Raw genomic sequence first — 24,689 nt, 5'->3', positions numbered from 1 at the left:
AAAAATTGTGACAGATAATGTGAAATGTCCTCAAAGTGATCTCCCATGAGAACCTTGTCTTAATCACTCAGATTTCTAGTAAGATGATGGGTTCAAAAAGAGACAGAAAGAAGAAAGAGTAGAAACGGGGGTGGGGGGGGGGGGGGGGGGGGGGGGGGGGGGTGGTTTACAGGAGGGTTCGACGGATAGATACTTTGCTAATTATCATGGCTAGCCTATGATTGTTCAGTAATAGTGCTCAGTGGGAAAGGTTGTAGCAGTTCCAGGAAGAGCTGAGCTCTGATTTACTGGTACTACTGCTCTAATAAAGCGTGAGCTGCACATCCTGGGAGACAGACCATTCTCTCCTTTCACATGCACAAGCGTGTGAATGCACACAACGAGACAGACAGGCACATGCTCATAAACAATCTAAAATGTCACAGGAATCATGAAATGTATTGTTGTAATAGCTCATATTAAATACAGATTTGTGAACATGATATGCCCGCAAAAAAACAATATTTACCTTTATGGCCCATAACCAGGGATACCATGTGCTGGGTGTTAGTAGTTGCCTGCAGGGATTTGAACTCCAGTATCCTACCTAAACCAGTGTTAGTCTGTAACAAGGAGGGACTGGCATATACCTTAAAATTTAGGGTGTTTTGGCAAGAGTAAAAAGTAAAGGAGGGCTGGTAGGGCTTTGTGTTTGGTGAGGTGCTGGATCTTTTTACAACCTTTTAAGCTCCCACCCCTCAGGAAGGCCAAGGAAGGGGTCAGGGTTTGACCCGTAACACAGCTGTTGTTGCTGGTTGCGTTAATTGTACACACAAAGGCCCATTGTAGGATATTCCTGAGACTAACACATCAATGGTGAATACAAACAAATAAGATGCACAGAAATATGTTTATACAGAAAAATTATGCTTTTGACCATGAAGCTACCATAATTTTAGCAGTTATTATCTACAGCCATAATAGTTGACATTTCTTAATGATTTGTTTTCTTTTTTCCTATTGGGAAGGGTGCCAAGGCACTGTGCTCCAGGTGATCCTGCTATTTGAGTTTGATCAGCAGCAAGGGGTGATTGGTGTTTAAGAATAAAAAAAAGAAACATTATAGAAACAAAGTATGTTCCCCTAATTCGTCCATGCTAGAAAACTAATTATTTCCCTCAGTAAATATGTCTTTGTTCCATATCGTCACAGCTGTTACAGCAAATCAAAGTGTCAGCATGCAGAGGTGTAACAAAAAATATTTTGCCATGGAAAACATGTCACATTGAAAAAAGACAGATGAGTAGTCTGATGTGTCTAGGATTAAAAACTTCTGATCATTGTCACCATCCTCTGATCTGAGCAGTACGGATGCACCTGATTACAGCAGCGTTTAGCTCCTCACAGCAGACTGACTGCTGTGACGGCAATCCCATATGCAGCAGAATATGTTTGTCTCTTCTTTCAGAGCATCAAACAGGGATTTTGTACGTTTAGAAAATGATGACTCCATGCAGTGCTGCTTTTGGTTCTTAGAAACATTGGTCTGCTTAGTGAACTGAAGTTGTGGAGATGGCATGGGCGTCTCTAATAGTGCCATCGGGGGACCGCCAGGCGCGGCCTATCCTTGGTGGGGTGGTTCTGTGGGTGCTCGCGCCTCATCCAGAGTTGTGGGCTCTTGTTGGGTGGCCTATGGGCATGTGTTGGCCGGCTGTAGGCTACAGGGGCTACGCAGGGCTTTTGTGGGTATTCCTACCTCTTGACCTCCAAAGGGCTAACTCACCAGTTGGGAATGGTAATGTGCCCTCCTTATCTTGCTCATTCCGCAATTAGGATTTTGTCTTTAAATATTATTTTAGCAAAACTGCCCTGGAACATGTAGGCAGCCAGCTTCTCTGTATGGTATGCCTGAAATGCTAAGACAGGACACGGGAAAAAAAACAAAAAAACATTAGTCTGCATGTTGAAGGGAACAGTTAAACATTTTTATCCTAAAGATTTTTTGTATTAAATCAACAGGTCTTTTATCCAACAAGATGATGCACAACGCTGTCTATGCAGTAGTGTTCTTATGACAGTACACAAAATTAAGTTCTTCCCTTTAGGAGTTGTGAGCTTTATTGAGGGGAAAATTGCATCTTGGAGAAACTTCTTCCTGCCCCTACTGGATGCTCTCTATATCAAATCTTGTACAATAGCTTTACCTGATTCTGTCCTGTAAGGATGATGTTACCGACATGGCGTATCAGTCATGGTCTCCTGTTGTTAAAACTTCCACAAAATCCCCGCAGATGAGGTCCCTGGAAGATGGTGTCCATGTTCTCTTCAACAAGTGGGTTTCCATGCATTTAGCAGCCTCTTCAGTTTTAGTTGCGATTACAGATTTGTTTACAAACTGCAGTAAAATAAGTTATAATTTAAAGAATAAGTTCAAGATAAAATAAACTGTTAATTAACATTTTTTCTCTGTTGTTGTTATTAATAGGTCCTCATTCCCACACTGTGTTTCTACACAGTCCTAAACTGTCTGTTTTCAGACTGTATACATGTAGAAAAAAAGAAAGCAAAGCACGCAAAAATGTTTTCACGGGTTTTTAAACTTTTTTTATATTTGTTGTGTTTGACCTTAATTTAACCCAGTAATATCCCACTGAGATAGAAAATCTCTTTCCCAAGGGAGATCTAGAAAATTAAGGTTTTCTTAGATTAAAATTGTGGTTCCTATATTCAGTGTTGTTTAGATGCCAGACAAAGCCTTTTCTTTTCCATTTTTGGAATACATTATCTATTATTTTAAGATAACTTCAAATAATAAAAGCTGACTTGGTAAGTTCAACTCACAAGCATTATAAAAATAGAGCTCATAGTGAAAAACTGAGTACAAGTCTGAGAACTAATCATTTTGAAGTTAAGACTATTTCTGCCTCATTTAGTATTTGGATCAGAAATTTAATAAGAACAGACAACTGTACAAATATATTTATTCTGCAAATTGACTCTGAAAAGCAAAAATGTGTAGAGAGCCTGTCTGATGCACGTTAATTTAAACTCAGAAACATGTAAAGGATCTTATTGTTTAGTTGTCACAGGACGACTGAAGCTCCTGTCATCTGACAGAACCTGCCTACTGCTCTTTAGATACTAAGACGAGCAATTGGCAGGTAAATGCTCCCTTGATGAGGCCAGGTGGAAGTTCCTCTGAATCTAGTTAACTCCTAAGCTGCAGGGATGGAGAAAGTGAGGCAGACAAGCTTGTCGGCTCCATGCCATCAATATATCAGTGGCTTAGCCACCAGATTAATGGCCTCAGAATGGTCAGGGCCACAAAACTACTCAGTTCTGAGGACTGTGTTCAGTGGAGCTGGACATAAAGGAAGGTTCGGTTAAAGCGACATATGAAGAGAAGAGGAAGTCCTGGCTGCAGGAATGAGTACATTGGGACCCATTCTCTCTGGTTTTGGCATTTTGGGTAGAGTCATGGGAGGGATAAATCTTACATATGGATAGATATATTCCCCTGCTTGTGTGACTCCCTTTAACTTTTCTCGCTCAACTTCCAGTCACAAAGTTTCTGTAGCTAATGGACTTAAAATCTGCATTTTTCACCAATGAGTGCTGCAGCTTGTGTGAGCAGATGATGATGTAAAATACTAAAGAATGTAGTTTTTGCCTCCAAGTCAACACGACCAAAGACTGACCCCTGAAAAAAGGTGTCAGAGTCAAGAGTTTTTATTTAAAATCTTGTAGCCTCTGACTTTTGCTCTCATTTAAATACTGAATAGCCATCTCTTCCTGAATTACCTTGCTCTGGCTGTCCATCCATGTTTTGCCTAATTGCTGTGTGCTGCAGTCCAGTGCTGGGAATTGGAAATCTCTCAGTGATATGCAGACAATGTTTCTTCCAGATGGAGAAGAACAGATTTCATCCTTTTGTAATTAAGCGGTGCAGGCCAGGGTGTCACGCGGTTTTTATTAGGCAGTCTGGAAGAGATTGTTTCTCACCTTGTTTTCTCATTATTCCTTTTATTCCTGTATGGATAAAATAGAATATGAAAATAAAAGAGCTGGATAGAAGAAATCTCTCTCTCCATCTGTCTCGCTTTATATATATATATATATATATATATAGCCAGTCAGTCATTTTCTACCACTTATTCCATAGTGGGTCACAGGGGAGCTGGTGCCTATCTCCAGCAGTCTATGGGCAAGAGGCAGCGTACACCCTGGACAGGTCGCCAGTCCATCGCAGGGCAACACACATACAACCATACACACACTCATTCATACACCTAAGGGCAATTTAGAGTGACCAATTAACCTAACTGGCATGTGTTTGGACTGTGGGAGGAAGCCGGAGTACCCGGTGAGAACCAACGCATGCACGGGGACAAAGTTTATTATTTTCCATAATGTCATGATGAAAATTTAACATTCATATATTTTAGATTCGTTGCACACTAACTGAAATATTTCAGGTCTTTTATTGTCTTAATATGGGTGATTGTGGCATACAGCTCATGAAAACCCAAAATTCCTATCTCACAAAATTTGCATATTTCATCCGACCAATAAAGGAAAAGTGTTTTTAATACAAAAAACGTCAACCTTCAAATAATCATGTACAGTTATGCACTCAATACTTGGTCGGGAATCCTTTTGCAGAAATGACTGCTTCAATGCGGCGTGGCATGGAGGCAATCAGCCTGTGGCACTGCTGAGGTCTTATGGAGGCCCAGGATGCTTCGATAGCGGCCTTTAGCTCATCCAGAGTGTTGGGTCTTGAGTCTCTCAACGTTCTCTTCACAATATCCCACAGATTCTCTATGGGGTTCAAGTCAGGAGAGTTTTCAGGCCAATTGAGCACACTGATACCATGGTCAGTAAACCATTTACCAGTGGTGTTGGCACTGTGAGCAGGTGCCAGGTCGTGCTGAAAAATGAAATCTTCATCTCCATAAAGCTTTTCAGCAGATGGAAGCATGAAGTGCTCCAAAATCTCCTGATAGCTAGCTGCATTGACCCTGCCCTTGATAAAACGCAGTGGACCAACACCAGCAGCTGGCACGGCACCCCAGACTATCACTGACTGTGGGTACTTGACACTGGACTTCTGGCATTTTGGCATTTCCTTCTCCCCAGTCTTCCTCCAGACTCTGGCACCTTGATTTCCGAATGACATACAGAATTTGCTTTCATCCGAAAAAATTACTTTGGACCACTGAGCAACAGTCCAGTGCTGCTTTGATTTCATCTGAAAAAAAGTACTTTGGACCACTGAGCAACAGTCCAGTGCTGCTTCTCTGTAGCCCAGGTCAGGCGCTTCTGCCGCTGTTTCTGGTTCAAAAGTGGCTTGACCTGGGGAATGCGGCACCTGTTGCCCATTTCCTGCACACGCCTGTGCACGGTGGCTCTGGATGTTTCTACTCCAGACTCAGTCCACTGCTTCCGCAGGTCCCCCAAGGCCTTCTCCACAATCTTCCTCAGGGTCCCGTCACCTCTTTTCGTTGTGCAGCGTTTTCTGCCACACTTTTTCCTTCCCACAGACTTCCCACTGAGGTGCCTTGATATAGCACTCTGGGAACAGCCTATTTGTTCAGAAATTTCTTTCTGTGTCTTACCCTCTTGCTTGAGGGTGTCAATAGTGGCCTTCTGGACAGCAGTCAGGTCGGCAGTCTTACCCATGATTGGGGTTTTGAGTGATGAACCAGGCTGGGAGTTTTAAAGGCCTCAGGAATCTTTTGCAGGTGTTTAGAGTTAACTCATTGATTCAGATGATTAGGTTCATAGCTCGTTTAGATACCCTTTTAATGATATGCTAATTTTGTGAGATAGGAATTTTGGGTTTTCATGAGCTGTATGCCAAAATCATCCGTATTAAGACAATAAAAGACCTTAAATATTTCAGTTAGTGTGCAATGAATCTAAAATATATGAATGTTAAATTTTCATCATTACATTATGGAAAATAATGAACTTTATCACAATATGCTAATATTTTGAGAAGGACCTGTATATACACTTACCAGCCACTTTATTAGGTGCACCTTGCTAATACCAGTTTGGACACCCTTTTGCCTTCAGAACTGCCTTAATCCGTCGTGGCATAGACTTCACAAGGTACTGGAAACATTCCTCATAGAGTCTGGTCCATATTGACATGATAGCATCACACAGATGCTGCAGATTTGTCGGCTGCACATCCATGATGCGAATCTCCCGTTCCACCACATCCCAAAGGTGACGGTGTCTGTGACTGTGGAGGCCATTTGAGTACACTGAACTCATTGTCATGTTCAAGAAATCAGTCTGAGAGGATTCGTGCTTTATGACTTGGCACGTTATCCTGCTGGAAGTAACCATCAGAAGATGAGTACACTGTGGTCACAAAGGGATGTACATGGTCAGCAACAATACTAAGGTAGGCTGTGCCGTTGACACAATGCTCAATTGGTACTAAGGGGTCCAAAGTGTGGCAAGTCTGGCACCAACAACCATGCCACATTCAAAGTCACTTAAATCACGTTTCTTCCCCATCCTGATGCTCGGTTTGAACTGCAGCAGATCATCTTGACCATGTCAACATTATGATCTTGTGAAGGGTGTGTGTTGGAGACAAAGGACAGAGTCAAGGTGTTGGCACCAAGGCTATTACTTAGTTTCACCAAAGAAGAATGTTAGGAGAAAATTATTTTTAATTAAAGGAATATTTGCAAATTTTAACTTTACCAACAATATCATCTTGACTTCAAGCGAACTTAAGATTTAGTTCTAAACTTGGGTGAGGGGTAGTTAATGGCACAAGGCGACAGTGAAATATATCCTAAAAGGTTGGGGACAAGAAAGTTCTCCAGCTTCTCAAGAGCGCCGATACTTCATGGTTCGAACATTCCTTCATGACACTCTAATTCCCAGAATAGACTCAGTGGTGTTTGAAGAAAAAAGAAAGATTAAGTACCCTGCCTGTAAGCCCCTCCCCAACAAATCATCGCTCATCTATACTCACCTTAACCTCAGCTTGGTTCATTTTTGTAGCAAACCTCTGGATAATGCTGTGACAAAGTAGCACAGCCCTTTGTTTTGTAGGTACAAGTAGTTCTGAACATTTGTCATTTATTTAGTCCTTTTTTTTTATCTTGTGCTCCTTGCACGTCTCAAGTGGGACTTTATAATCGGTTGACATCCTGGCTTTCTTCTAGAAAATACTGTAACATCCCTCTCTGACCCACCAATAAAACATTATTTTTTCAATAATGTCACCAGATTCACTCATCAGTTTTCCCTAAAAATGAATGCTTGCGTCATAAATTAAACTCGGATTTCAACTTTAGATGGCCGGTTTCTCTCACAAACTAGGAATTTCCCAAACTTATCTCTCCTAGAAGTGAATCATGTTAAACTAATCTGGGCCATAAGGACTGCCTGTGCAGCTGCAGCAGAAATGAGAACGCTGGGAGCCGTTAAAGTTTGGACATGAAATTGTGAGATCTGGAATGCAAATGCTTATTCAAATGATCCGAGTTTAATTTGCATTCAGAAAGCCACGAGGGAGAGAGAAACTTATTAAGTTTTGTAAACAAAATAGTGTATTATTTGTTTATGTTTCTGAAGTGGAAATGTATTAATTTCCCTATTCCAGTGGGACCAAAATCTCTCTATCTGAATATTTTTCTATCACACACACACACACACACACACACACTGACAATGACTTGTCCAAAGTATTAATCATCCATACTAATGATCAAACCTACAAAGAATTTGTTTTCGATTGAGAATCTGAAAGGGTTTTACTATCATTTTGAGTTTTTAACCTTTAGCAAGATGTTGTCAAAATGTCATTATTATAATGTCACTTATTAAAACATAATTAGGCTTTAATCTTAAAAAATTGTTAAGAATCTTAAAATGGAAGATTAATCAGGGTATGAAATTATTGAATAATCAGAACTGAAATTTGTACACTTCTGTCATCATCTCTCATATAACAACTCAGCTTTTCATCTAATTTCCCCCCATTTTTAGCATTATTTGTTGATTTTAGTCTTTGCTATCAAACCTGACTTGTTCAACCACAAACTTTTAGAATAAATTAGCAATAGATCTTTCGATGTTCAGGATTATTTTTTGCTATGTCAAGCAATTTTTCTTTTTTTTCTTTTTCCTTTTTAAATTGTCAGATTAGGAATGTGACTGAGCTGCACATTTAGGTTCTAGGTAATGTCTGTGACTGAATAACAGAAGATGGATCAGAGCATGTGTTATGAGTCCTGTTTTGATAATTTATCACTAAAGAGAAGAGGGGCTTATGGCATTAAACTACTCACAATCAGTGCACATAGTTTAAAGAGATTAGCCCTTCCATCTGGAAGGGAGGTTAGGGCTTTTTTATAAATGAGAGATCCAACATTGGAGTATTCCCAGTATTCAACTTAACTTTTAAATCATTAAACACAATGAAGGCATCTCCGCAAAGTCAGAGGTTTATATACGAAAATCAAACACCATCTGCCATTTCTGATCAGACCCAGCAGCCATCAGGCAAGGGTTACCAAGGCAGAACAGGAAAAGCCATTAACTGCCAATCACCGCATCGATCGACAAGCCAGTCCACCACTACCATCCCTTCTCCACCCAACATCTGCCCATGGATACACGCGCAATTCATCAGCCTTTACTGTACAGTGAACACATGCATGGACAGATGTATACTGACATGCTTTCTGTGCAGTTTCTGGCTGTAAGAGTTTGTATCTTACTTTTGCTTAAACCTTGTTATCTGCTGCCTAGATTGCAGGATCAACATTGTGCACAGCTCAGATAAAGGCAGGCTGACTTATTTTTAATGTATCTGATCAGGAAACACAATGTGTGCTTGAAGGACAGTCAAGATAATACCCAAAAAAGCTTCCTTTCTGGCCATACTGTATTGGCTCTTTATAACTAAATTTAATCTCCGGAAACTCCATTGCATAGGAATGTGTTCTTCGTTTTGCTCGAACTCCGTCCACGTTTTTGGAGTCAACCTTTAAATAAAAAAAGGAACTAATAGAGTCAGTGAAGGGCAAAAAGGAAAGAAAATTGATTTTTTTCCCTCTTCGCCATTTTCAGTGCTATTGCCAGAACTGAGGGTCATTAGAAGAATATTTTCCTACTTCCCAGTTTAATAGAGACGCTGTATATCAGAGTGATCTGGATCAGAGGTCAGGGCAGGGGGAAGCAATTAAAGAGTATGGATCCAGAAACTCACAGCCTGTTCCATTGTGTATGTGTTGTTGACATAAATTGATAGATGAGCTAAAGAAGAGGCAGAGGCTGTTTGTATTGAAAATAGTGGTATTAATATATTGAACCTTGTTACTGAGTAACTAATATAACATTAGTCCCAAGCACAAATATGTGCCCACTGACAAACATTTTTACATGCACAGCTTTTGGTCTATGCAATATGTTCCTGCTCCTTCCACAATTATTTACAATTTCCCATAAATGAGACCACTAATGAGTGACAGTTTCCATCTTTAGATGTTTATTTTTTAGTCATAGCAAATGGGTCATCTTTTCTCCTTCTTGGTTTTGGTTAGGTCCACCCTCTCGGGGGTCACACAATATCCAGAGACGGAGCAGATATGATGGATAGGGCCTGGGGCCTATGTGCTCGCTCTGCGTCTGCGGTGGCCTCATCATCAGCCACACAGGGGGAGGGAGGTGAGGGAGGGAGAGAGAGAAAGAGAGAGAGAGACAAACCAGACCAGCCATTTTCTTCATTCTGCTCATAAATATTTGTGTAACCAATTTATAAACAGCGAAGCAAGAATCAAGATCAAAGTAAACTCCAACGCCTATATCGAAAACCAGGGCTTTTCAGCCACTTGCACACAGTGCTCATACCTGCTAAGGCCAAAGCTATGTATTACAGTGTGTGTTGGCAAGAACTGAAAAAACACAGAGCTGGTGCTAGAGCTACTTCTTTTATGGTTCTGTTAAAGTACCAGTTTTGTTTTTAACAACTGTGTAGAGCCAAGTCAGAGTCACATAATGCAGTCACTGTAAACATCTCATTTATTAAATGCTTCTTCAGTTCAACCATCTCCTTGTACCAAATGAAAGAAGACTGCACATATATTATTATTATTATTATTATTTATATTTTTATTTTTTTAAGACTTTGTGCCACTAGTATCCTTAATCACATTAACCAGATGGCAAACGGAGTGATGGAGAAGGAAGAAGACATGCAGAATCCCAAGGTCTGGAATTGATCCCTGGATGGGTGTTTTGAGGTCCAACAGCCTCCTTAACAGTTCACCAAAATCAAAATCAAGCTACATAATTTCTTTCAGTGCCCCAATAAATAGATGCCTCGATATTAACAGCTTAATTTATTAATGCTGCTTTAAACAACAAGCAGTGTTGGTGGGTGTCTTGACCAGCTGATCTGAGGTGTCAGTAGCAGCAGTGCTGAAAATGAGAGTTAAACACAACATGATGATGATATTAAAAAACCAACAGTTTTTAAGACCCGAGTTTGCAATGACATTTAGAGACCAGGCATAAAGTAATGACTGTGAACTCAGTTCTGTGCAGCATGTTGATCTATGCAAACTCTGTGATGGTTCTAAAAAAGTTCAGAACTGGAACTGGTTGGTGGAAAAATACCCTCAAAGGGCTCAGTCTTGATTGATAGTTTCGTTTACCCTCCTATACATTTAAGCCCCAAAATTATTCATACCCATTGAAAGTTTAGGTTTGAATTCATCTTTAAACTTTACCAACAAGTTTCTTCTGAGTGGAAGTAATATTAACATTTTGGAGCGGCCTAGCAAGAAGTGCCCATTGTGTCTGAAATTTGTGAAGTCTGGAGTGATGGCAAGGTGATTTCCAACACTAAAGATAAAATAAACCATCAAAATACTAATGAAAGCATTCAAAATATCCATTCATGGTACATTGATGGTACTTTTGTTGATTCAAGAAACCAACTTATCAGAGGTGGTCCTGTAAGGAAACTAGGGACAGCAAAGGGTGTGGCTATGACAGTCTGTATATGTTGGATATAAACTGGTGGTAGAAAACAGACTTTTCATAACTTTACATTTGCAAACACAGACAAAAAAAAAGGTAACCTTTCTAAATCTTCCCTAAATCACATATTCATATAGAGCCCATATCTCAGTATGCAGCTTCACCAGTCGGTGAATACGTTTGGCAAATACAAGGCAGCAAAAATTGTTCTGCTTTGTTCACCTAATTAAACACTATTAAGAGAGACAGATGCAAAAGATGGCAATGAGATGATGGGCCTGTGATTATTTAGGATGGTGAATGTGATAGAGATTGAAGGACTTGTTATGTAACGTGCTCTTGAAAGTATGTGGTTCTGCTGCGGTAGCAACGGAGAGCCATTATTTAAGGCAGGTTTTCAGTTATTTACACAATTTATTGTTTGTTACATAATTCTATTTACTTTTGCTTCATAGTTTTGTTGTCTTCACTATGTATCTGCAATGTAGAAAGTAATAATAATTATAGGGAAAAGCCATTGAATGACAAAGGTGTGTCCAAATACATAGAATACATTTTCTTTATGTCTGGGTTATTGAGATAATAGATCTGGATTTGTTCTTCCAGTTATTGCTTTGTTCACCAGATCTTTATCTATCTAAATTTACCAGCTGTTAGATAAACTCTGTCCTCTGTGCCTTCAATAGTGGGTAATTCTGATCAGGTAGGCAGGCATTGTAGGAGGGCATTAGACTGCAGAAAGTTTTCCCCCCATGGTGTTTCTGAGCTTCTGTGCGGGGAGTTCAAAGTCCTGCTGAACATCAGAGGGCTGATGTTGAGTGAGGCTGACTAGGTGCAGCCTGTGGTCTGGGAAGGGTTACTGAATTATTACTGATGGTTTCAGAGGTAACTGTCCGACCACATGACCGGGGAATATTAATCATTTATTTGATTGTCCGTATGTGCTGATTAATCAAATTGAGTCGGATCTAGAGGATTAACTACCTTATTATTACCCTTGTAAGAAAAGATAAGAGGTAAGACTATAAAATATCTTATTCCATTTATCATTTATTTTTAGATCCCTGCTGATGATGGAGAATTAAAAACTGAGATGAAATTAGGCAGAACAGCAACATGAGGAAACTGCTCAGGGAGGAGGATAGAGGGTTGATGTGAAAGAGGAACATTTTTCACTGCAGGGTTTAGTATTTCTGAAGATGGGGGAAGAGGCACAGCTTATTACTTGAAAAATGGCACAGAAAAAAAAAGTTAAAGCAGCTGGGAGTGAGAGAGTGGAGAGAAAAGGGGGGCGGAGAGACAAGAGGAACAGGAAGTTGATGGGAAAGTGATAGCTGTCTCCACCTGGAGTATAGCCTGAGCTGTGTGTTAAGAAGGGAGGCAAAGCAAGGGAAATAAGGGAGCTTCTGCAGCTGACTCCTTTTCTTGTACTCTGGTTTGGGTAAGTTTGGCTCTCACACCACGTATAGCTAGTTAAACTTATCCAACTAAGGCACTTTTTCCTATTTACCCCACTCACTATCTATTCAGTATATAAATTCTCAATCTGCCAGCTGTTTAATGTTTTATGTCATGTGGTAATGCCTTTGATTCCAACATGCCTCCGTTTGTAAATACAAGAGGCACTCAAAAGGCTGTGGTTTCTTTACAAGCATGGCGCCCCCGGCGCTTTGGTTGGGAATGCATGGAGAGGGAGAGGGATTGAAAGAGTAAGGGAGGGAGCAAGAGGTGGCTAGAAACTGTACACGCTTCCCGTTGCTCCTCTGCCAATCCCTCTCCCGGCTGCCTCTGGTTGTGCAGGCAAGCAGCGAGCGAGAAATGTGAGAGGGAGGAGTATATCCTCTCTCCTGACAAAACACAGCACCGTAATTATGCACTTTTCAGCAGGTTTTACCTTTAACACTTTCCTCCCAGAGTTGAGATTAGTGCTCACCATGCTTGATTTACTGCACAATTACTGAACAAGAGTCCTACTTAATCAATAAACAGGAAAGGTAAAAGAGGTAGTCTTTGAAGTATAGCTTTAGATTTTTTGCACGGTTGAGCAGAGTATATGGTGTGGCAGCTGAGGGGAAGCTCAGCAGCGATGCCAGCCTATGAACTATCTACTCTGTCGGCTATGTATCTTTGCATTACACCACTGATTGTTAAAGATTTATGACAAGTACCACCATCCTTATAAGTGTTTTAAAATAGTAGTACAACAGGGTATGGACTTTTTTGAGGTTGATGTTAAGTCATGAAAAAAACATTTTTTTTTTTATGCAACTGCATGATTATAAGGATATAGTGTATTTATGAATTTCATTTTATTCAGATGATTTCTACGTTGGATGTTTGAAACATTTACAGAAACATGGAAAAGTAAGCTGTTTTCGGGCCATTCCCAGCCTGAAAATCAAATATGACTGTCTTGCACATACAGGTCCTTCTCAAAATATTAGCATATTGTGATAAAGTTCATTATTTTCCATAATGCACAGATGAAAATTTAACATTCATATATTTTAGATTCATTGCACACTAACTGAAATATTTCAGGTCTTTTATTGTCTTAATACGGATGATTGTGGCATACAGCTCATGAAAACCCAAAATTCCTATCTCACAAAATTAGCATATCATTAAAGGGGTCTCTAAACGAGCTATGAACCTAATCATCTGAATCAACGAGTTAACTCTAAACACCTGCAAAAGATTCCTGAGGCCTTTAAAACTCCCAGCCTGGTTCATCACTCAAAACCCCAATCATGGGTAAGACTGCCGACCTGACTGCTGTCCAGAAGGCCACTATTGACACCCTCAAGCAAGAGGGTAAGACACAGAAAGAAATTTCTGAATGAATAGGCTGTTCCCAGAGTGCTGTATCAAGGTACCTCAGTGGGAAGTCTGTGGGAAGGAAAAAGTGTGGCTGAAAGCGCTGCACAACGAGAAGAGGTGACCGGACCCTGAGGAAGATTGTGGAGAAGGGCCGATTCCAGACCTTGGGGGACCTGCGGAAGCAGTGGACTGAGTCTGGAGTAGAAACATCCAGAGCCACCGTGCACAAGCGTGTGCAGGAAATGGGCTACAGGTGCCGCATTCCCCAGGTCAAGCCACTTTTGAACCAGAAACAGCGGCAGAAGCGCCTGACCTGGGCTACAGAGAAGCAGCACTGGACTGTTGCTCAGTGGTCCAAAGTACTTTTTTCAGATGAAAGCATGCATGTCATTCGGAAATCAAGGTGCCAGAGTCTGGAGGACGACTGGGGAGAAGGAAATGCCAAAATGCCAGAAGTCCAGTGTCAAGTACCCAGAGTCAGTGATGGTCTGGGGTGCCGTGTCAGCTGCTGGTGTTGGTCCACTGTGTTTTATCAAGGGCAGGGTCAATGCAGCTAGCTATCAGGAGATTTTGGAGCACTTCATGCTTCCATCTGCTGAAAAGCTTTATGGAGATGAAGATTTAATTTTTCAGCACGACCTGGCACCTGCTCACAGTGCCAAAACCACTGGTAAATGGTTTACTGACCATGGTATCAGTGTGCTCAATTGGCCGGCCAACTCTCCTGACCTGAACCCCATAGAGAATCTGTGGGATATTGTGAAGAGAACGTTGAGAGACTCAAGACCCAATACTCTGGATGAGCTAAATGCCGCTATCGAAGCAGGCTGATTGCCTCCATGCCACGCCGCATTGAAGCAGTCATTTCTGCCAAAGGATTCCCGACCAAGTATTGAGTGCATAACTGTACATGATTATTTGAAGGTTGACGTTTTTTGTATTAAAAACACTTTTTCTTTATTGGTCGGATGAAATATGCTAATTTTGTGAGATAGGAATTTTGGGTTTTCATGAGCTGTATGCCACAATCATCCGTATTAAGACAATAAAATACCTGAAATATTTCAGTTAGTGTGCAATGAATCTAAAATATATGAATGTTAAATTTTCATCATTACATTATGGAAAATAATGAACTTTATCACAATATGCTAATATTTTGAGAAGGACCTGTATAACGAGTGGTACTCATACTACAGTTTGAGAACCAGAGCTTTACACAATATTTGAAAACTCATTGTACATTTAAAAAAAATCCTATTTGGTTGTCCAAAGCATGTTAAAATTAAAAAGAGAGCCAAAGCTGTTGTTTTGGCTTGTTATGCTCTATATTTGATGTCCTGGAAGCCAGTAGAATGTCATTCATGATGACACTTGCTAATGGCATCGGGCGTTATTTTAGGAAGCTTCAGCTAACTGTTTATCAACATTTTCTGGGGCTTAAAAAGCTTTTTGCCAGCTTGGCCAAAGTAATATGGTTCTTCTAATTAGACTGGTTTATGTTCGATTTTTAGTTATGACAACTATATCTTAGCAGCAATTACACACCACTGGGAAAGATGAAGGCTTAGGTTATTGATGCCTAATTGATCATCCTGATCAATAAGAACTTTTGTATCTTTTTTACATGTAAAGTGATTTTTTTCAGCTAATGAATGGGCCAAGCAGTGACTCTGTAAAGAAATCTGTGTTATCAAAGCAATGTTTATTGCCAATAGAGCTGGGTATGCTCATATGAAGACAATAGGCATTGCAGAGAAAATTTTTTCACCACAGGGTCAACGCTCCCCAACACTGCACTATTATAAATGCTATTATCAATCGGAAAATTTGGTTTTTGTCAGTCTGGGATTGGATTCTTCTAGTTCATGGATGTAATGGCTTCAAGACTTCAAGAATCAAAACAAGGAGTTTAAAAGACTGGTCACCAAATGCTTTGGAGAATTACGTTATATACTCATTTAGTTTGCAGCTTTTTAGTTGAAAGTAGAAAAGAGTTAACAGGTGAAAGGGTGGGTGTTTGCTGTTTGAACTACTTGAAGAACCCTCAACAGCAATTTCACTCCAGCAAGGTACTTTTCGTACCACGCAGATGAGCCCACATATCCACCTACTCTGTATATTCACCTCCACTCAATCCCACTCATTAATTTTCATTTTAAGAAGAAGACCTCTCAAAGGGCACATTGCTCCTTTTGTCAGTGTAGTGCTGCTAATAAAGATAGCTTCGTAAGGCTGGGTTAAATATTGACACTGTCTGAGCACATCATCACTGTTCTTAATTAGCTGGTGTCTCTAGTAAGGTTGTGTGAGGGCAGTGCATGAAAAACCAAACATTTCCCCCTCACAAAATCTCACACCCAACCTCCTCTCACCAAAACATATTTCTATGAATTTTACATAAGAAAGGAATATGGGATAGTCAGAAAACATACAGTGTTACAGCTATCACAGCTTTATTGCATAGCCTGAAGCTGCAACCAATTATGTGTTAATGAAATATTTACACTACCAAACTGAGAACGCCAGGGGTGAGAACGAGATAATACAAGCCTGAGGAGACTGGATTCTGTGTCTTCTCTCCACTGTTTTGTCAGTGTGAAAGGTAGAAGAGCAGATTGGCTAATAACAAAAGGCTCGGGAGGAAGAATGTGGGTGCAGCTGCTATTTAGAAGGTTTTTTAAGTCTCCCCTGCTGCTGTGGGAACATTTGAGACAGAACACAATAGGTCTGAAGAAGGAGAAATGTATCTATAATAGTGACTCCCTAGATGTCCAAGTCAGACATGCTCAGTTTCACCCCTCCAATCCGTGATTTCAGCCAGCAACTCTCACAGGACGATATGGCATGTGGATCTGCATTCACTGCAGTGTGATGTTTGTTCTCAAGGGCTAATTGTGATTGGGTAATGTTCCTGTTCTGAATTTAATTCTCATTGACTGTATTAATTATTACAAGTGGTGTTTGCTTGAATCTTAATCCAGCACCCTGCAATCCCACAACTCCCCATCTCCCTTTTTCTTTAGCCGTTACCAAACTTTCTTTCATTCTTCATCTCCATCTAACAAGCTTTCTCCTTTGAAGCACCTCAACAGGGTGCTGCATCCAGTGTATGCCAACAAAATGACAAATAACTCATCATTGATGAAAAGGTCAGCTTAGTAACTGTTTATTTATAAACAGTCATTATCAGTTAACATCTCCAGATAGCTATGAATTTACAGGGTTGATGTTGTGCTTTATAAAACCTGGGATATTCCTCTAGATCTTAAGGAAGTCAAACATGCAGATGCAGACTAAGAATTTGTCTGCTTATTAGTTTTAATTCTGAATTGACTAACTTCATCAGGTATTTGCTTTGCAATGCAAATAATAAATCTTTACATGAGGATGTGGCAAACCATCTAGAATGTCTGTGACACACTTCTGTTGGCCCAATTTCTTAGACTGAACTCTGGGAGTTATATATATTTACACAATGGGAACCTCTGTTTGATACCACCTTTGTTTGTAAAAGAATTTTGAAAAACCAGGTTGGGTTTGCCCTTGAGGTTTTTCTAGTAGTTTTTTCTTTCCTAAAGAAAAACTAATAAAATGTTTTTCAGTTTATTAATGGACACTTGATTTTCAAATTGTTTGTTTCTTGAGTCTCTGCCTCTATTCGAGGGTTACAGGTATCTGGGTGTCTTGTTTACGAATGTAGTTAGAATGGAGTTGGATAGATGGATCGGGGCCTTATCTGCAGCAATCTGTCATTCTGGTCTGTCGTGGAGAAGAAAGAACTTAGCAAAAATAAAAGGTGAAGCTCATTTAAACCGGTTTAAACTACGTTTTGATCCTCAACCGGTCACGAGATATGGATCATGACCAAAAGAAAAAGATATTGGATACAAGTGGCTCAGATTATGTTCCTACATTTAAAGTCTTAGAGATTGGATGAGAAACTATCTTCAGGGGGAGCTCAGATCAGAACCACTGCTCCTCCACAGTGAAATTAGTCAGTTGGTGTGGTTTGTGCATCTTACCAGGATGCCTCTTGGGCTCCTTTCTTTGGTGGTTTTCCAGGCATGCCCCCAAAAGGAAGAGACTCAAAGGCAGACCCAGAACCTGCTGCAGGGACTGTAAGTCCCTTCTGGCATGGAGATCGTGGAATCCCCTGGAATGAGCTAGAGAGCATAGCTGGGAGAGAGATGTCTAGATGTTCCCCATTACCTTCATTGTCCAGTTTTGGCAGAAGGCAATTCCTGGATGGATGCTTCTTGCAATCCAATGATAGTCAAACCAAATTTTCTGAACCGAATGCCATTTTTACCTAATCAATGTGTGTTAGTTTTAGTTAGACTACCTCTAAAACAAAGAAGCAGTTTTAATTTTGAGTAAAATTTTAATATCCACATCTGCTCCAGTATAATTCCATAAAACGTCTTTTTTTGGCTGTATATGGGCAGTTATTGACTCTGTGGTTCAAAACTTAATTAATGTTTTGATAAGATTCTTGTTTTTGGGCACGTCACAATTTGCCTCATCTGGTTTCCAGGTGGTACCTTGTCACTACATATGAGATGCTTGTAACAGTTGTACCCCATGACTCCACCCTGCTCCCTCCATCTGCAGGTAATCTTATTGTACTACAGCTTAGGCAAGCTCCTACTGGCATATATTTCATAAAAGCTCTAGGAGATTAAGCTGTTAATTAGTCACTGAAAGAGGAGGCCAGCAGCTTTCTTTTAATTTGTTTCACTCACTTCTTTCTACTTTCAAAACTAACATCGCTTCCCGCCTGTTTTGGAGTCATTTCTGTATGTCACAAAAGCTGGACCCAGCTCATTAAAAGGGAGAAAAATGTGTTTATCCGTCTATGATTAAAAGTGTGCTTTATGTTTGTAGAGCCATGCTTATCCAAATGTTCCTAATGAGAGAGACCCTGGGCGCTAGTGTGGGGCTCCTGTGGGCATAGACCCAGGCTCGTTATCACTACACAGGGCATTGATCTCTCAACCGCCTGCTTACTTATCCTGCTTCTCCTCAGCCTTTCAAAAACAGTGAGCTGCACATGAATTATGTGGACACATTGATCAGCTGATTGAGAGCTATTGTTTAGAGCCCTGGGTCATTATTGAAGGAGGGATTACCCAATTCTTGTTTTGTGCGTGCATGTTGGAGAGTGTATTACTCAGCTCCTTGTCACAGCACACGTTCCCCTTTGGCTCACCTTAGATTTGCAATGGCTGCACAAACGTTCACACACACTTTGGCATGCGGAGCACATATGCGGCAGCCTACACAATCAACTTGGCCCAAATGACTGGCTGCATTGATTGCCTTCCATCTGCAATTATGTTCCCATTGTTTACTTTCTAGCATCTTACTCATTCAAATGGAATTCAATAATTATTGCTTTATTTAATGTAAAAGTAAGTAAGAGTGGTGGGTGTGAAACACCAATAGCTGTATTGTCTTTAAGTGTATCCATGACCACGCCTCCAAAAAGAACGTTGTTTTTATGGCCAATGTTAAGTAATTCGCTCCTAGGACACCTACAGTTATCCATCTTAACCTTTCTAGATTTCCTTTAGGAACAGAGGCCCGTTACATTGTTGTATCCACTCCAAGAGACAAATATACAGGCTGTCTTTATTCACCAGTAGTGATGGATCATTTCTGCAGTAAAATAACACATTATGGGCTTTGAGACACAGGGACAGGATGCTGTGGAGGGGTGGCTGGGATTAAAGAGCAAAGGGAACGAAAGGACACGGGTGGGGATGAGGTTCAGGAAGCGGTAGGTATGCACTTTGCGCTTCGAATACACAGTCCCCTTAAGCCACAATCTTACTTTTAGGCGTGTCGTAACTTGCTGTGCCTAATTCAAAGCAGTCACCACACTTGGCACTCAGTGGGGGCCTCTGTGGTTTAAGCTGTTGTTCGTGCTGCTGGCAGACGGAGCATCACCATTCAAAACTGCAAGCACTCACCGCTTCCAGTCACTGCTTTGCTAAATAACTGGCTTGTGTTTCAGGGGAATCCTGGTGCACAAATTTAGAATAATCAAGAGCCCAACAATATCTCTTAGCATGAGCAAATATACTGCTTCTTTAAAAGTACTATCTTAAAGTTTTTTATTTTGTTTTTGTGCTATTCCTAAACTTAGTTCAGATTGATAAATCACTCTATTTTTAGATATGTCCACATTTTGATCTTCAGACAAGGTATGAGTGGTTGACTAACTTTCTAGGTACTTTCTTTGGTTCAACTACTCTAAGTTCTATATCTGTCCTATGGCCACACTTGTCACACAGTGAACCGCCAAGGAGTATTTTCTTCTGCTTCTTGCTGTTGTGGGCTTTTCAACACAACAGGAAACATTACCATGTCTTTCTACATTTAGAAAAACAGTAATTTCATAGTTTATAACTATCACTATGACCTCACTTGTGGTTGAATACCAAAAGGTGCTGTATGACTTATTCTAACAGGAAATCAAAATCTGATTTCTATCTAGTTGATTTCAATTACATAATCTTCATATATCTGCCCAGTTACAGTGTTTTGCATGGTTTCAGGTGTGAATTGTAGCTTTCTGAACCATGTATGCTTCTCAAAAAGTGCACACATTCACACACATAGACATAGAGTCAGAGGAGAGCTTTTAGTGCTGAGAACCAGTGAGACAATTACAAAGCAATATCCAAGCAGATACTCGCTGGCTCTCACAGGGAATTTGGCAGCTCCCTTGGAATTGATAGCTATTTAGCTCACAGATAGTAATCTGTTTTAATGCATTAATTTTGTATTAACAGCACTGCCAAATTTAATGGTGGAAATTAGGCTATGATCATAATGGCATGTGACTGTGTGTGTGTTTGTGCGTTTCTGTGTGTGGACATTTCTGATGCTCGTTTTGTCTATGCTTTTGCATGTGTTTGTTGCGGGCGCGTGCTGTACTACCGGCTCCTTTGGGAGCCATTCTTTGAAATTACCGGCTTTCTTTCTCCCTTCCACCCTTCCAGTAATACCCCCTTAATCTTGTATTAGCCGGACTCTCCCGGCAACCACACTGTTCTGTGTTAAAGGTGCACTTTTACTTTGCATTTAAGTGGATGGAAATGCAGATGTATGCCGTGCCCTGGGTGGGTGTAGTAACTGATACAGGCATGTGTATGCCCACTCAGAGAGCAAGGAGCAGCATGGAGTCGTGAGAGAGAGGATGGGGTGGTGCCTACACCGCCCCGGTCCCCTCTTTACCTGAAAAAGCAGAGAGCACTGCTTCAGCCTCCACATCGAGAGGTGAGGTCCTTCATAAGGGAGAGAGGTTTAAAACACCCTGATAACAATGTTGTACCATGAAAATAAAATAAAGCTGAGAACTGGACCTTCTAGCACTATGAAAATCTACAGTGCTTTGCAAAAAAAAAATATTTACACCCCTTCAACTTTTTCACATTTTGAAACATTACAAGTACCAATGTCAGTATTTTACTGTGAGTTTATTTATGAGACTACACAAAGTAGTCCATAATTCTGATGTAAAAGGAGATGGGTGCATCATTTTTGACATTTTAAAACTGGGAACGTCCATAAACATACTAATTTAAATCATAAAAATGTGACATGCATTTGTATTCAGCCTGCTTTGATCCCATACAGCTTAATAAAATATTGTGCAACATGCTGCCTCCAGAAGTCACCTAATTGTAATTGTATGTAAGTATAAACACATCGATTCTGTGAAAGTTTCTGAGGATTGTTTAAGAACATTAGTTAACCACACCTACCTTGTGGAGAAATCCAAAGCAGGGTTAGGTTAGAAAACAATATCCCAAGCTTTAAAACATCTCACAGAACACCAATGCAACACTCAATCTAAACCAAGATGGCTAAAAAAGACTAAAGTAAGAATTTAATTGATGCTCACAAACTATCCATCCAGTCTGAGAAAATGTGCTGTTTTTAAAGAAGATTGAGGAAAACCTTTAGATATGTAAGGACTGTAGGGACAAACCACAATATACTTAAAACTGTAATTTCAGTAAAGGTGATATTGACTCAGGAAGCTGAATACAAATGCATTCCATGCGTTTCATATTTCTATTTAGAAAAAAAATTTAAAACCATGAATCATTCCCCTTCCAGTTTATCAATGTGCATTTCTTGCGTAGGTTCGTCACATAAAATCTCGAAAATTAAAATGAATCTGTGGTTATAATGTAACAAATGGTAAAAGAAATATACTTTTCCAAACCTTTAAATATTTAAAAGGTAGCTAGGAATGTTTTAAGATTCTTTGATCTGGCTACAACCTTGTTGATGGACTAATGTGTACAGTTCTGTCTCTTATGAAAATGGCAGTTTGTTTTAAATAGTTATCAGCAATAAACTTATATTTGTGAACTTATTTTGTTTATTGAACCTCACATATTAAATGGTTATTCTCTCTGTATCTCTCCCCTTTGTGGCATTATAGCCAGTCCTACATTAAAACCCACTATATAAATGCTGTAAATTCCCACACAGTTAAGTGCTACTGAAATCATTGCAACCAAGGCAATCAGAACCACCCCCAACCTTCACCCCATGCTCCACAGCTCCCCTTCTGTTTGGGCCTTGATAGGGCAGTTACAGACCCCAGAGTCAGGCAGTCCAAGTCATCCTAGACCAACATGACTTTTTCATTAAGCTGCCAAATTCCTCCTCTCCAGTTGGAGGTGATTTATCAACCAGGGACTTCATTGCAGGTTCATAGGAAACAGACACAAGCCCCGTCTCATGCATTATTATGTTTCACATTTAAAGTGTAGATGTCTTAGTGAAACCTGGAACTGGTCTGAGAGAATATCCAGTATATATTTTTGCTTTTAGATATAATCCCAGGAATCTCACAAGAATAATTCAAGGAATCCACTAAGAACCAGAGATAGCTTGTGAGGGTGATGATCAGAGGGCTGCTGCTTGTCTCACTGCTGCTCTCTTATGCAATGCACAATTTTTCCCAAGTCTCCAGTCTTGAATGCAAAATGAGCAGCAACCACCTCGCTCTTCATTTGGCATGATCCCCTTCCTGTAACTGACGCTGAAATGCCCCAGACTGCTGGAGGTCATGGTCGGTGCTGAGATGGTGAAAGTGTTGGTTTACAGGTGTAATCATTTGAGATAGTAGACAGAGCTGCAAACACCGGGGCAGGCTGCTTTTGGCCCACTGAGACCATCTCCCTGACCAGTCAGGTTTATAGTGAATTATGGTCGATTGTGGGGCAGGCGGTCTTGAGTTCACTCCTATATAAACCTTGTGCTTTTTATTGGGAACTATAAAACTCCCAGGATTTTTTTTTCGTTTCTCATGTGACTGGCTTTGAAGTTGCAGTCAGGTGCTGTCATTTTTTAAAACTTGTCTTCTTGTAGATTTTTGGAGCCTTGAGTCATTTGCAGCAGCAGCCCTTTTTAATTCAAGACATCTGTTATGACTAAAAGCAATTTGACTGATTTGCTGTCATCTATAACTGAATCTGTCTCAGATTTACTTCTACCTTAGTTCTGATGCAATATTTGTATAGAGAGGAAAAGGAGAAGGAGGAGGGCCCCCACAGTATCCAGCAACACCTATTCATGACATCATCGATGGCTTAAAACGAGGCGAGAAAGGAGAGCACACAGAACCTTTTACAATCACCTAATAACTCTATTAGACTGAGCTGTGGGGCTCACAAAGAGAAAAAAAAAAATCTCCTATTCCTTTTCCTGGAAGCAGTGTCTTAATGCACATTTTAGGTGTAGAAGTGAGAAATGTGAAACCAAAGAGAATGAAACACAATAGCTCAGAAAACCCCATGGCAATATTACAATATTGCGAGAAAATTAAAAATTAGGAGAAAGGGACTAGAGCGTTTTAGGGAGGCATAATATTGTTATGACTTTTTTCTACACCAGGCTGTCAACACCTGATTTGAAAACAATGTAGTTAAATGTGTGAAATTTCTATTCCTTTTTAAATCTTACAGCCACCAAAACAGGTCATCTAGTTCAGAAAAAGATAGTTACCTTTCTTCTTCATAAGTAGAAACCATATTCTGATCATGCGGGATCATGCAACGTTTGGGACAAATAAAGTTAAAGGATTTTATTCTTAAGGTGTGGATAAAAATACTCAGTAGTCAGTTGCAAGCAGTCATTCATTGGTGCATTAAGCTTAATCTCTCCCAGGGTTAGTTTTCTTTGTTAAGTTTGTAAAAAATTAATTTACTATTGGATTGCAAAATTTTTCTTTCATTTTTACTAAATTATGTTTGTTTAACCATTCCGTTCAAACACTGCACATTATGCACAATTATTTTATGGCCAGTCCTTGCCTTTATTTATCCCAGAAAAATAGGTTGACATTTTATTTTATGTTTTTTAGCCCATATAGGTAATTGAAAATTAGCCCATTTGATCAACCGAAACCACCGTTTAACCACATTTAGACATTAATAGAAGTCTTTTTGTGGACAACCTTTCACTTTTTCACTTTGTAACCTCAATTTCATTTTAAGACAAAGGGCAATTTCAGCAGTTCTAACTATATTCAACAACAACAACAACAAAAAAATCATCCAAAAATGGACAGAACATGCTGAAGTTAACAAAGATATTTTTTCCCTCTCAAAACATGTCTTACACTATCTATGCCGGAGGAGAAAATTGAAGGTAAAAGAGGAAAACATGGGTATTGACATTGATTGTAGCCCCAGAAATCCACAGCAAGACTTTCCAGTTTCATATGAGTGTGACAAACGACAAGCGTGACACATACCGAGTGAGGGACTTTTATTGTGTACATGCATCAGTGTGATGCTTTAGGTTAATGGTCAATAACTCCGCTGCTCACACCAGGC

The 24,689-nt window shown here is 40.0% G+C and overlaps 1 protein-coding gene across 1 annotated transcript in view; it reads left to right on the top strand.

The window, feature by feature from the left end:
- zfhx3b (zinc finger homeobox 3b) overlaps positions 1-24,689 on the top strand; it is a 104,728-nt gene that overhangs the window by 11,220 nt on the left and 68,819 nt on the right. The window lies entirely within an intron of this gene.

Source organism: Girardinichthys multiradiatus, chromosome 4, assembly GCF_021462225.1.
Source record: "Girardinichthys multiradiatus isolate DD_20200921_A chromosome 4, DD_fGirMul_XY1, whole genome shotgun sequence".
Classification (NCBI taxonomy): domain Eukaryota; kingdom Metazoa; phylum Chordata; class Actinopteri; order Cyprinodontiformes; family Goodeidae; genus Girardinichthys; species Girardinichthys multiradiatus.
This window is presented reverse-complemented; position numbering and strand designations above follow the sequence as displayed.